Source organism: Octodon degus, unplaced genomic scaffold (assembly GCF_000260255.1).
Source record: "Octodon degus isolate 3935 unplaced genomic scaffold, OctDeg1.0 scaffold00013, whole genome shotgun sequence".
Classification (NCBI taxonomy): Eukaryota; Metazoa; Chordata; class Mammalia; order Rodentia; family Octodontidae; genus Octodon; species Octodon degus.
In genome coordinates this window covers 3,067,923-3,077,430 of record NW_004524589.1, presented here as the reverse complement: position 1 = coordinate 3,077,430, position 9,508 = coordinate 3,067,923, and the positions used below count along the sequence as shown (strand labels likewise).

Below are 9,508 nucleotides of genomic sequence, written 5' to 3'. Positions count from 1 at the left end.
GGTGGGCTTGAACTTATAGCTCTCCTGCCTCAGCTTCCCAGAGTGCTGAGATTACAAGTGTATAACACTTACCCGCCTCCGTGTACACATCTTAGTTTATCCTATACTTTTCCTTCTCTACTGCTCCCTTGAACACTTGTCCTATACAGGATCTCAATCATGGTGTGACAGTTATTGCCCACATCTATACCCTCAAGCCAAACTCTACACAGAGAGACTGTTCAGTACATACAGCACCTAGGGTGCATTTTTCCTTCAAAGCCATAATGTACACCACATGTAGCACCAGAGTCATGCCTGGTTCCCCGCCATCCTCCTTCACCTCTTCCTATGCAACTTAGTTGATGAACTCCATTACCACCCTTCAATTCCCAAATTATTTCCCAAAGGCCCCAACCTCTCCTTCAACTCTACAGTCGAGTAAATCCTGAGTAAAATGTAACCTTTAGAAATATTTATCAGATACACCACACCCCAACAGCATCACCCTTAAATCTAGACTAGCATCATCCTTTAACTGTATCTGCCTCTTGGAAATACATTCTTTACCTGCCACTTTCATCTCTGAGAAGCAAGCGAGATTATAACTAAACACAAATATCCTCTAGTTACTGTTATGTAAATTTCTTTACTTGTCTCTGAGTAACATTGGAATAAATCCACACTTGTGAGCAAAGATCATAAAGAATGTGCAAGAGAAAGCTTTTGAACATGTACCTGATTGCAAATCTTTCAGTGCTTGATGTTCACCAGCTCCAACCTCCTGGTTTCTTCTCTCTTTTTCCTACCTCATCCTTAAGGTTACTGCTACATGGAATTGTTTTCAGTTTCCCAAGTGTATTTTTCCTTTTACTTCTCTGGATATTTTTCTGTAGACTAATCCTTTTACTAGAAAATTTCTTTTTTGTCAATTCCCAACTGAAAATTAAACAAAATAAATATGTATGCTAAAATGTTTGATATATATTTTTTTGGAACAATGTAGATGAATTATGTTAATTGCCACAACAAATCCATTATTTTTATTATTTTGAATATTTTACATGAAAGAGCCTGAAAACACGGAAGTTAAAGTACTGCCTAAGACAGAAGGGCAATAACTAGCAAAACTAGCATTTGACTATCAGCTACAGAGGCAGAGAGCTGAGATTCTGTTGAAAAGTCTTCCTACTAAGATTTGTGCTGTCTGGACCCCTTCACCCACAGCTCACACTGGTTTGAGGTCTCTAACACACCTGCTGAAGCATGTCTGCTTCTCACACTTCTAAAGTACTTGCATTTGAAATCACCACCTTTTGGTAATTCTTCCTTCCAACTGATATGGTTTCCACAGGTAGCAATTACATTGAATGGATGAATGAATGAATGAATGAATGAATGAATGAATGAATGAATGAAATGTATTTCATTTACCCAAGTGAGCACTTCTTAAAATAGGTTTCTGAGGGCTAGCCAGATAGCTCAGTGGATTAAAGCTAAGCTACTGGTTAGACAGACACAGGGACCGGGGTTTGATCCCCATATGCTTTTTTGGCCCCGGATCCAGGGTGCACTGAGACAGTGATTGAGACTGTGGGTGGTGGTGTGCGCCTGTAATCCCAGCACTTGGGAGGCTGCAAACAGGAGAATCACTACAAGTACAATTGGTGTAGTGAGACCCTGTAGACCCTGTATTAAATTAAAAAAAAAATGAGACTCTAGGTAGAGGCTTTATTTGTATTTCCAGTCCTCCCTTCCAACAATTTGTGAAAGTAGAACTAACGTGGGCATTTGCTCTCATGAGGACACAATTGACAACCATGGGTGCACCTCCCAGGTCAAGACATTCTTCTCCAAAGTCGTGGTGAGTTAGAAATGTCTCAGGCCCATTGCCGTTGTCCTACATAGCGCCTGGCTGTGTCTCCGAGGTTGGGTAGGTTCTTCTGGGGGACAGGATTCTTTCTTTCAATCATGCAAAAATGGAGCAGCAAGGTAGTTTTCCCAGGGCGAGGTTTATGCATTGCACTGTGAATGGGTTGACCTCTGCAATTTCCCCAAATCTGGGAAACTCGACTGCATAATTTATGGTAGTGGGGGACTGCATCCATGCTTTCCCCTAAGGAAAAAAACATAAAGCAGCTGAAGTTGCAGGCCTCGGTGACCCCCACCCCTCTTTCCTTTCTCACCATTTATTATAGAATGTATTTTCTTATAAGTCAATATTTTAAAATAATGTTTGTATCCCTGAGCTGACTCACAAATTCATGTTTAATTTATCAGAAGAGAGAAGCGGTTTGAATAAAATAGCCAAATGCTATTTCTTTAAATGAAGAGTTTCCATTTATCAACCAATTTTTGTGCTCTTCTGGGAACCCAACTACTACTTTCAATATTTTTCCTATGACAAAATAATTCCCTTTTCCAATAATTTATTTAGACATGATCTCATAAAATATGATCTTATTGTAAACTGAAGATTTGTTTGTATTACCTTACAATGAAGGCCCATAAGTTAAAGAAATGGGACCACTGGTAAAGAGGGACCTGGGATTAGAGGTAGACATCCAGAGGAGGGTACATAATTACCAGAAGCTATAGCCCTAGTGCGGATTGCAATAATCGCATAGGCTTTTTGACTAGACCCAACCACTGTCTGTTCAATTTTGGACAAGTTATTTAGCTCCATAATTTTTGTTGCTCTTGGGAAATACAACTAATTGACTCAAAAATTGTATAAATATAACATGAGTGTGCAGGAACATGGAAAACATAAGGACCTACTCATTTTTGATATAAATTCTATTTGCTAACCTATTATAACTATATCAAAATTCATTTTTGATAGAAATTTTCTGTTTGCTAACCTAATTACTAACTTATTATAGAATAAAATTTGTGAAGTAATTAAAAGGATTCTCTTAAGCAACATTTGTTGAGGGCTGAGTGTATGGTGGGGCCCGGATTAAAAGTTATTGTACATTTACTGATCTGCTCCTCACAGACACTTAAGTGGAGCATGTTAATACTCCTACCTTATTGGAGAATACAATAAAATGTAGAAAAGCTGCTAAGTAGTAGAACTTGTGACTCAAACCAGAAATTCTGACTTCAATGCACTAAAACGTCCATTGCTGGCTTTGAATTCATTTCTCCTCAGCATGGGGCAGTACCTACTGCATTTGTGGCCAACATGAAGAATGAGAAGCTCAGCAGTCACGGGGGAATGCAATCCCAAGATGACTTCACATTTGCCTTCCTTGTAGAATCCTGAGCTACAAGGTGGAAGTGAAGGATGAGTCGAAAGAAAATGTCTCTATTGCTTCTCAACGCAATAGTATCCACATGTGCAACACAGTATCTTCGTTTTACTTTCAGGGAAGGAAAAATCTGAAAGTGAAAAGCTCAATTGTCCTGGAAGTGCATAAAGAAAAGCAGATGCAATTTATTGAACTAGAAATTTTAAAAGCAATATGCAACAGTTGTGGATCATAGTTTGGCTTTGTCTTAGTGGCAACTCTTCCGTGGACAGTCAAAATCTGTATGATTTTTTATTTTTCATGAAGAAGTATTACTTGAGGAAAGCTTTGTTAGCATCTTTTCTTAGAAAATGTGAAAAAATAATGGGAATCACAATCATATATCACATGATCTCTATACTAAATTCTACATTTTTCTACTAGTTTATAGAAGGTGACCATCTTTAGGAAAAAGATAGAAATAACGCCTGGATGGAAACAATTGCATTTTATACATTTTCAAATGAAACTGACATTTCAAAATATTACTGGCATTTCAACTAAGAAGAATTAAAATTTTCCTATAAAAACAGGTGAGCCAGGTGCATAGGAAATAGTTTTAGCAAACCCTTCTATCAAACAGCTGTATAAATAAATCATTCTTTGTAAATGCAAGCATCTGCATAAATGTCTACTTTCTTTCACATGACATGTAAGAGACATGAACTGGGAAAATGTAAAGGACCATGCCAACACCAATCACAAAAGGAATTGTCTGCACTTAACTGTTTTGCAGAAACAGAACTTGACGAAAATCTGAATGCATTTTAAAGATTGAGTGATCTGAGAATGAAATGAGTGCAAGGATTTGAAATCCTGTAGTGGTTGCCGTGTTCATCACAGCAGCTCAGTGCTGGCCCACCACAAACAACAAGGAATCACATTTTAAAATACACAAGCCCTGTCAATATGTCATTGAAACTGAGAAACTCATATTGATAATATAAGTTGTGTGTTTAGCAACAAGCATTATCATTTATACAGTACAGTAAGAACTAATGAGGAACTATGTAAACAACTCAGGACTGAAATTTGATGATAGCAATAGTATGACATAGGGGCTGGGAGATAGCTCAGTAGAATAAGCACTTGCCAGGCAAATGCAAGGACCTGAATTTAATCACCACTTCCGAGAAGAAGAAAAAAATAAAACTCATATTATAGATGCTTCTATTTAAGAAAATATTCAAGCTCTCTTGCAATTTCATCTATTAATAAACTATTGAAATACAGAAATATAAACCTGCCTTCCCCAAATTTCTCTGAATTTCTTGAAACCGTAATATCATATAACACCAGTTCAGTTTCAACTGATATTGTACTTACCCTTCTTCTGTTTTTCCTTTGCTGTTGCTTTTTTTCTTTGATTTTAAAAAATCAAGCTCTGCTATCCTCCCTAAATCTCCTGTATGGAAGGATTTCTCCCTTTCTCTCATCAGAACTGGCTGGAGATCATGGCCTTAGCTTCCTTTTCTTGATGCTGCTGTTAAAGTTATGAACTTATACTCCAGGACAGAGTTTGTTTGCCCCAAATCTTGCAGTTTCCCCTCTGGTTTCCACTTCCTTTTTCCTCTTCTCACCATCTGCAGGGCCCTCCATCTATGTACCTTCTCAGCACTAGTCTTTCTGTATCCACAAGAAGCACCTTCTCCTCCAGGGAAGCCTGCATTCTCGCTGTGCTGCCAGCTTGGTGTATTCCTAGGCTGAGCAGTTGGACAGGCCCACCTTTCCCCCTCAGCTCCGCTGATTTAGGTCATGAATGGCAACTTCTAGCCGCAAGAGATTTTGCTTCACCTAGCTCCTCTAAAACAACCATGGGAGTGCTTATCTAGAAAGTAGGCTGCCTCAGCATAAAAGCCATCTTTCTCAATGCATTGGCACATGAAAGTGTTCAAATATTTCTGCTAAACATATGGAGAGTGAGAGGGTAAAAGAGCAGAAATGCCAGAATTCTCTGCCACAATGAATCTCATTTTTTATTTCTGAATCACTACAGTGAGTCTGTATTGATTAAAATTAAATCAGTGCCTTAATTTAACTGTAAACAGCGAACACCTTTAGAAAAAAAATCTTACCTTCCAGCACAATGCAGTACACGATACTTCAGGGACAGAAGACTATCTCTTGAAGTAAACAATCTAAATGACATTCATCTGAAAGGACCAAAAATCATTAATTAATAAATCATTAATTAATAATTTAAAAGTTATTATTAATTAATGATATATTTCAATGTATTTTGTATGGAATTGGATAAAAATTATGGATGTTTTACTTAGCAAAGTTGGACTCAGTCCTTAGCCAAGGTAAAACAAAATTTAACTTTTTGTAATGCTATTAAGGCACATCGTGCATGATTAAGGAATCAAGAGAAGGGAGCAGAGGGGAAGGAAAGGGAATGGAAAATGAATCATAACAAGTTAGGAGAAAGGACCAACTTCACATGAGAGTGTAATCATTCTGTATTACAAACATAGATTGATAAGATATAAAACCTGAAAAGAATAAATGTGGACCTGTAGTGCACGAAAGTGGTATTAATAAACTCAGATTTTAAATAAAACTTTATAATTTAGGTCCACAATAACACTTGGAATACCAGAATGTCCTCCGGAGAGAGAATTAACATTGCTTTGTGTTGATATCGGGTCCAAACACCCAAGTCCTATTGCTAGGAAGACCGTTTCTCCTCATGTAATCACTGTCTGGCTTCCCTGCCTCCCTGAGGCTCCTAGGCAAAGACATCGAGGATGCAGAGCACGGTGGAACACTTCATGGAAGCCACCCAGGGCTACTAAGGGGTGTCATACCGCACAGCACTAGCCTAAGATCAAAATTCAAATTTGAAGTACGGTTTCTACTAAATGTCCATTGCTTTTACATCACTGTAAACTCCAAAAATATCCTAAAGTACTATCATAGATTGGGGACTCCTGTCGTTTCCACATTTAGCAAAAGCCTGGTGTCTTAACATATTTTCAGAAACACAAAATCAATGTTAATGTTACTAATGCAGCATACAACATGGGCTATATATGAACACCTTCATTACTCTGTCAGGCATTTTTTCCAAAGCATTAAGATGTCAAAATATCTCCAAGTTATATTGAATGTATATTACTGTATAAATTGTGAACCATGAAATTATACATTTATCATAGGCTTAACACAGTATGCATATTGCATAAATACAGAAGAGAGGACAAAAATGCTCAACTAGTATTTCATAATGACCTAGTTAATTGGACATATTTATTAACATAATCACCTCTGTCTCTCCCCACCATACCCACCTATTACACTGAGCTCATCCTATTCTTTCATTGTTTTTGTATGCCTTTATAAAACACATGTCATTTTAATATGTATCATATACACAAATGGCATTCTGCTATAGATTTATTCTGTTTCATATTTCTCTTTTACTCAGTGCTATATTTTCATACCAGGAACACATGAGATCTATTGATTCTAAAAACAATATTTTATCTTTAGGATGCATTTTTAATTTTTAATCTTGTCATTACTCAGGGCTTTGAGAGTGCTCCCAACATGCCCTGATAATGCACTAGTGAGTTATTTATGTATTTGTTTGTTTGTTTTATTTACTGGAGCACTGAGGATGGGACTCAGCACTTTTCACTGAGCTGCACTTCTGCACCCTTGTACTTTTTACTTCGAAACCTGGTCTCCAAAGTCTCCATTACTGCCTGCCTGGCATCAAACCTGCTATCCTCCTCTCTGCCTTTCTAGTTAGGATTACAAGCATGCAGCCCTGGCTCAGTGAAGATTCTGAGGGAAGAGTTCTAAAATTGTAAAATTATACTGAATACCTCATGTCCTTTTACAATTTATGTCCTTGATACGGGTGGTACCTCTGAACACGATGGGATTTCACTACCATGATTAGCTTGTACGAGTAGAATAAAGTTTAAAAAGGGAGGAGTTTGCATAGATAGGTGAAGTCTTAAGTCAGTTCCTTTTTTTTTTCTTAACACTAGTCACTGTTCAAAGTTTATTTGGTATTGTAGTTGGCATGATACTGGGTTACCCTGTTCACAGGTAGGTATCTCATAAAATAAAATTCTTTAAAACAGTTATGCACAAGACATGCAGTATTGGATTTGTGTACTGGATCCCAGACTGTGACCAACTGGGAAAAGGTCAGACAAGGCTGGGTGGCTGAAGCTGTGTAATGGATTAACACACATCTGTTTGAAGAGTAAGTGGAACCTGCACAGCAAGGTGTCTCAGAAATACTGGGCTACTCATTCTAACCAGGACTACAAGTGCAGGACCATATGGCATCAGGACAGAACTGTGGGGTCTTGTGAACCATATCTACTTCTAACTTTCAGAACCTGATGTTTTCTCCAGGCCATTTTAATTAGTACTTGTCAGATAAAAAAGGACAACTGGCACAACTCCAACTAAACCCTCCCATAGCCAGGACAGTGATGTGGTAACACTGGAAGAATATAAAACTGCAGCTTCTTCTGGATTGACCACAGGGAAACCACACTCTTCTTCAAATGTACAACTTCCTCAGGAGTCAGAGTCACCTCCACAAGACCAGAGATCCCATTCTATCCCAGGACTCAAGGGACACTAAGGAAGACATCATCGTTGATTCCACAGAGCCCCTTAATCATGGTGGAAACTGGATGCACCCTCCTAAGATTCTTCATTGCACTTTCGGCCAAGTCTGCTGCCGACAGTTCAATGACCCAGGATGTAGAGCCTTTTAGTTATAGCTCCATAAGCACTGTCAACCCCCTGTTTGTGAACCTCTTTATAGTGCTCATTATCCCTATCACTTCCTAATTCAGGGTGCTGACTCTTCAGGGTGACACCAGCAACATTCATACCACTCCACACAGGGACGCTGGAATCTCTGTGTCCCCCGAGGATCCAGCCATGGCAGCTCAGTGGGTGCACTCCCAGCCTTTCCCCCATCAGGTAGCAGAACGGGGCTTAATCCAGGTTGCAAACACTGCCAACAACAAGCTTCTTGGGAAAGCCACTTATCTTCCAAGCCACATAGTTCAAGATATCCACTGGGTTGGACACAATAAGCAACTTGCAGTTGGGACTGTACTTTACAACATTAGGAGTGATGAACTTGAAGATGTTCACATTACACTGCATTAAATTGAGACGGCTCTCTCCCTCTTGCTGATGTGCTCCAGCAGTGATAACAACCATCTTGGACTTTGAAGATACATGATAGTCTCTGCCAGAGACAAGTTTTGGTGTCCTAAGGAAAAGGCTCCCGTGTTAGAGGTCCACCATCTCTCCCTTCAATTTGTCTTCTGCGACATCAACGAGAGCAAGTTCATCTGCCAAGTCCTTCATTAAGATACTGATGGCACAGGCATTCCAACAGCACCAACCCCAACAACCATGATCTTATTTTGGGGCACCTGTTCCTCCTTAAGGAGATTCACAATTAGCAGATCCTTGAGACTGGCCATCTTGGACTAAGAACCAAAAGGAACCAGGAATGCACTTGGGGTAGGCTTTGGAATGCATGCTTCTCAGATTTGGACTTGGCGGCAGCAGCTCCAACACTCTTGATTAATGGCCTTAAGAGGGCTACTTAGTGTACCCTGAAGAGCAAGTCTGGCCTTCTGGCCTTAAAAACCCAAGTGGGCCTGAGGTTACGGCAGGGAGGAAATGAATTCTGGTAACAGCCTGTGAAAGTAGTTAGTCCCAAAAATGGCATCTCTTACTTCTAACTCAAACAAAATAGAACAAGAAAGCTATAAAGGAAGAGCCCTCCTGAGCATACAGCTATGAAAAGAACCATTCCAAGCATTCTCTAGAACCACTAAAATGTCAGAAAAATCATTTCTAAAAGGCATCTCCCAGCAGCAGCCAGTATTACCTAGGAGTAATCACCAGCTTTCACAAGGAGGTTCACTTGAAAACTGCTTCATGCTTTTCACATCTTTAGAAGCTTCCTTTTCTCTCAATACCCTCAGATATGTCTATGTTCATACCAGTGCATGTATCCTGGATTGCAGTTTCTTGTTATTCCCAAATTATGTATCTCTCTCTGTCTCCTTTATCCTTTCTCCTCTCCCATCTCTCTTCTCTCCTCTTTCCCCTCTCTCCCTCTCTCTTTCTCTTTTCATCTTGCTCTCTCTTTGTTGACAAAATACATGAGCTCAGAAGAGAACCTAGCAGTGTCTCCACTGACACCAGTCCATAATACCATCCTACAGTAGACT

At 39.2% G+C, this 9,508-nt stretch overlaps 2 pseudogenes across 1 annotated transcript; one reads left to right on the top strand and one right to left on the bottom strand.

Annotated features, from left to right (window-relative positions):
• Window positions 1-1,950: 1,950 nt before the first annotated feature.
• On the top strand, window positions 1,951-2,098 carry LOC111815285 (annotated as a pseudogene).
• A 5,607-nt stretch (window positions 2,099-7,705) lies between these two features.
• LOC101566359 lies at window positions 7,706-8,767 on the bottom strand (annotated as a pseudogene). The gene has a single exon (XR_192387.2). The product of XR_192387.2 is annotated as an L-lactate dehydrogenase A chain-like (transcript).
• Window positions 8,768-9,508: the final 741 nt, after the last annotated feature.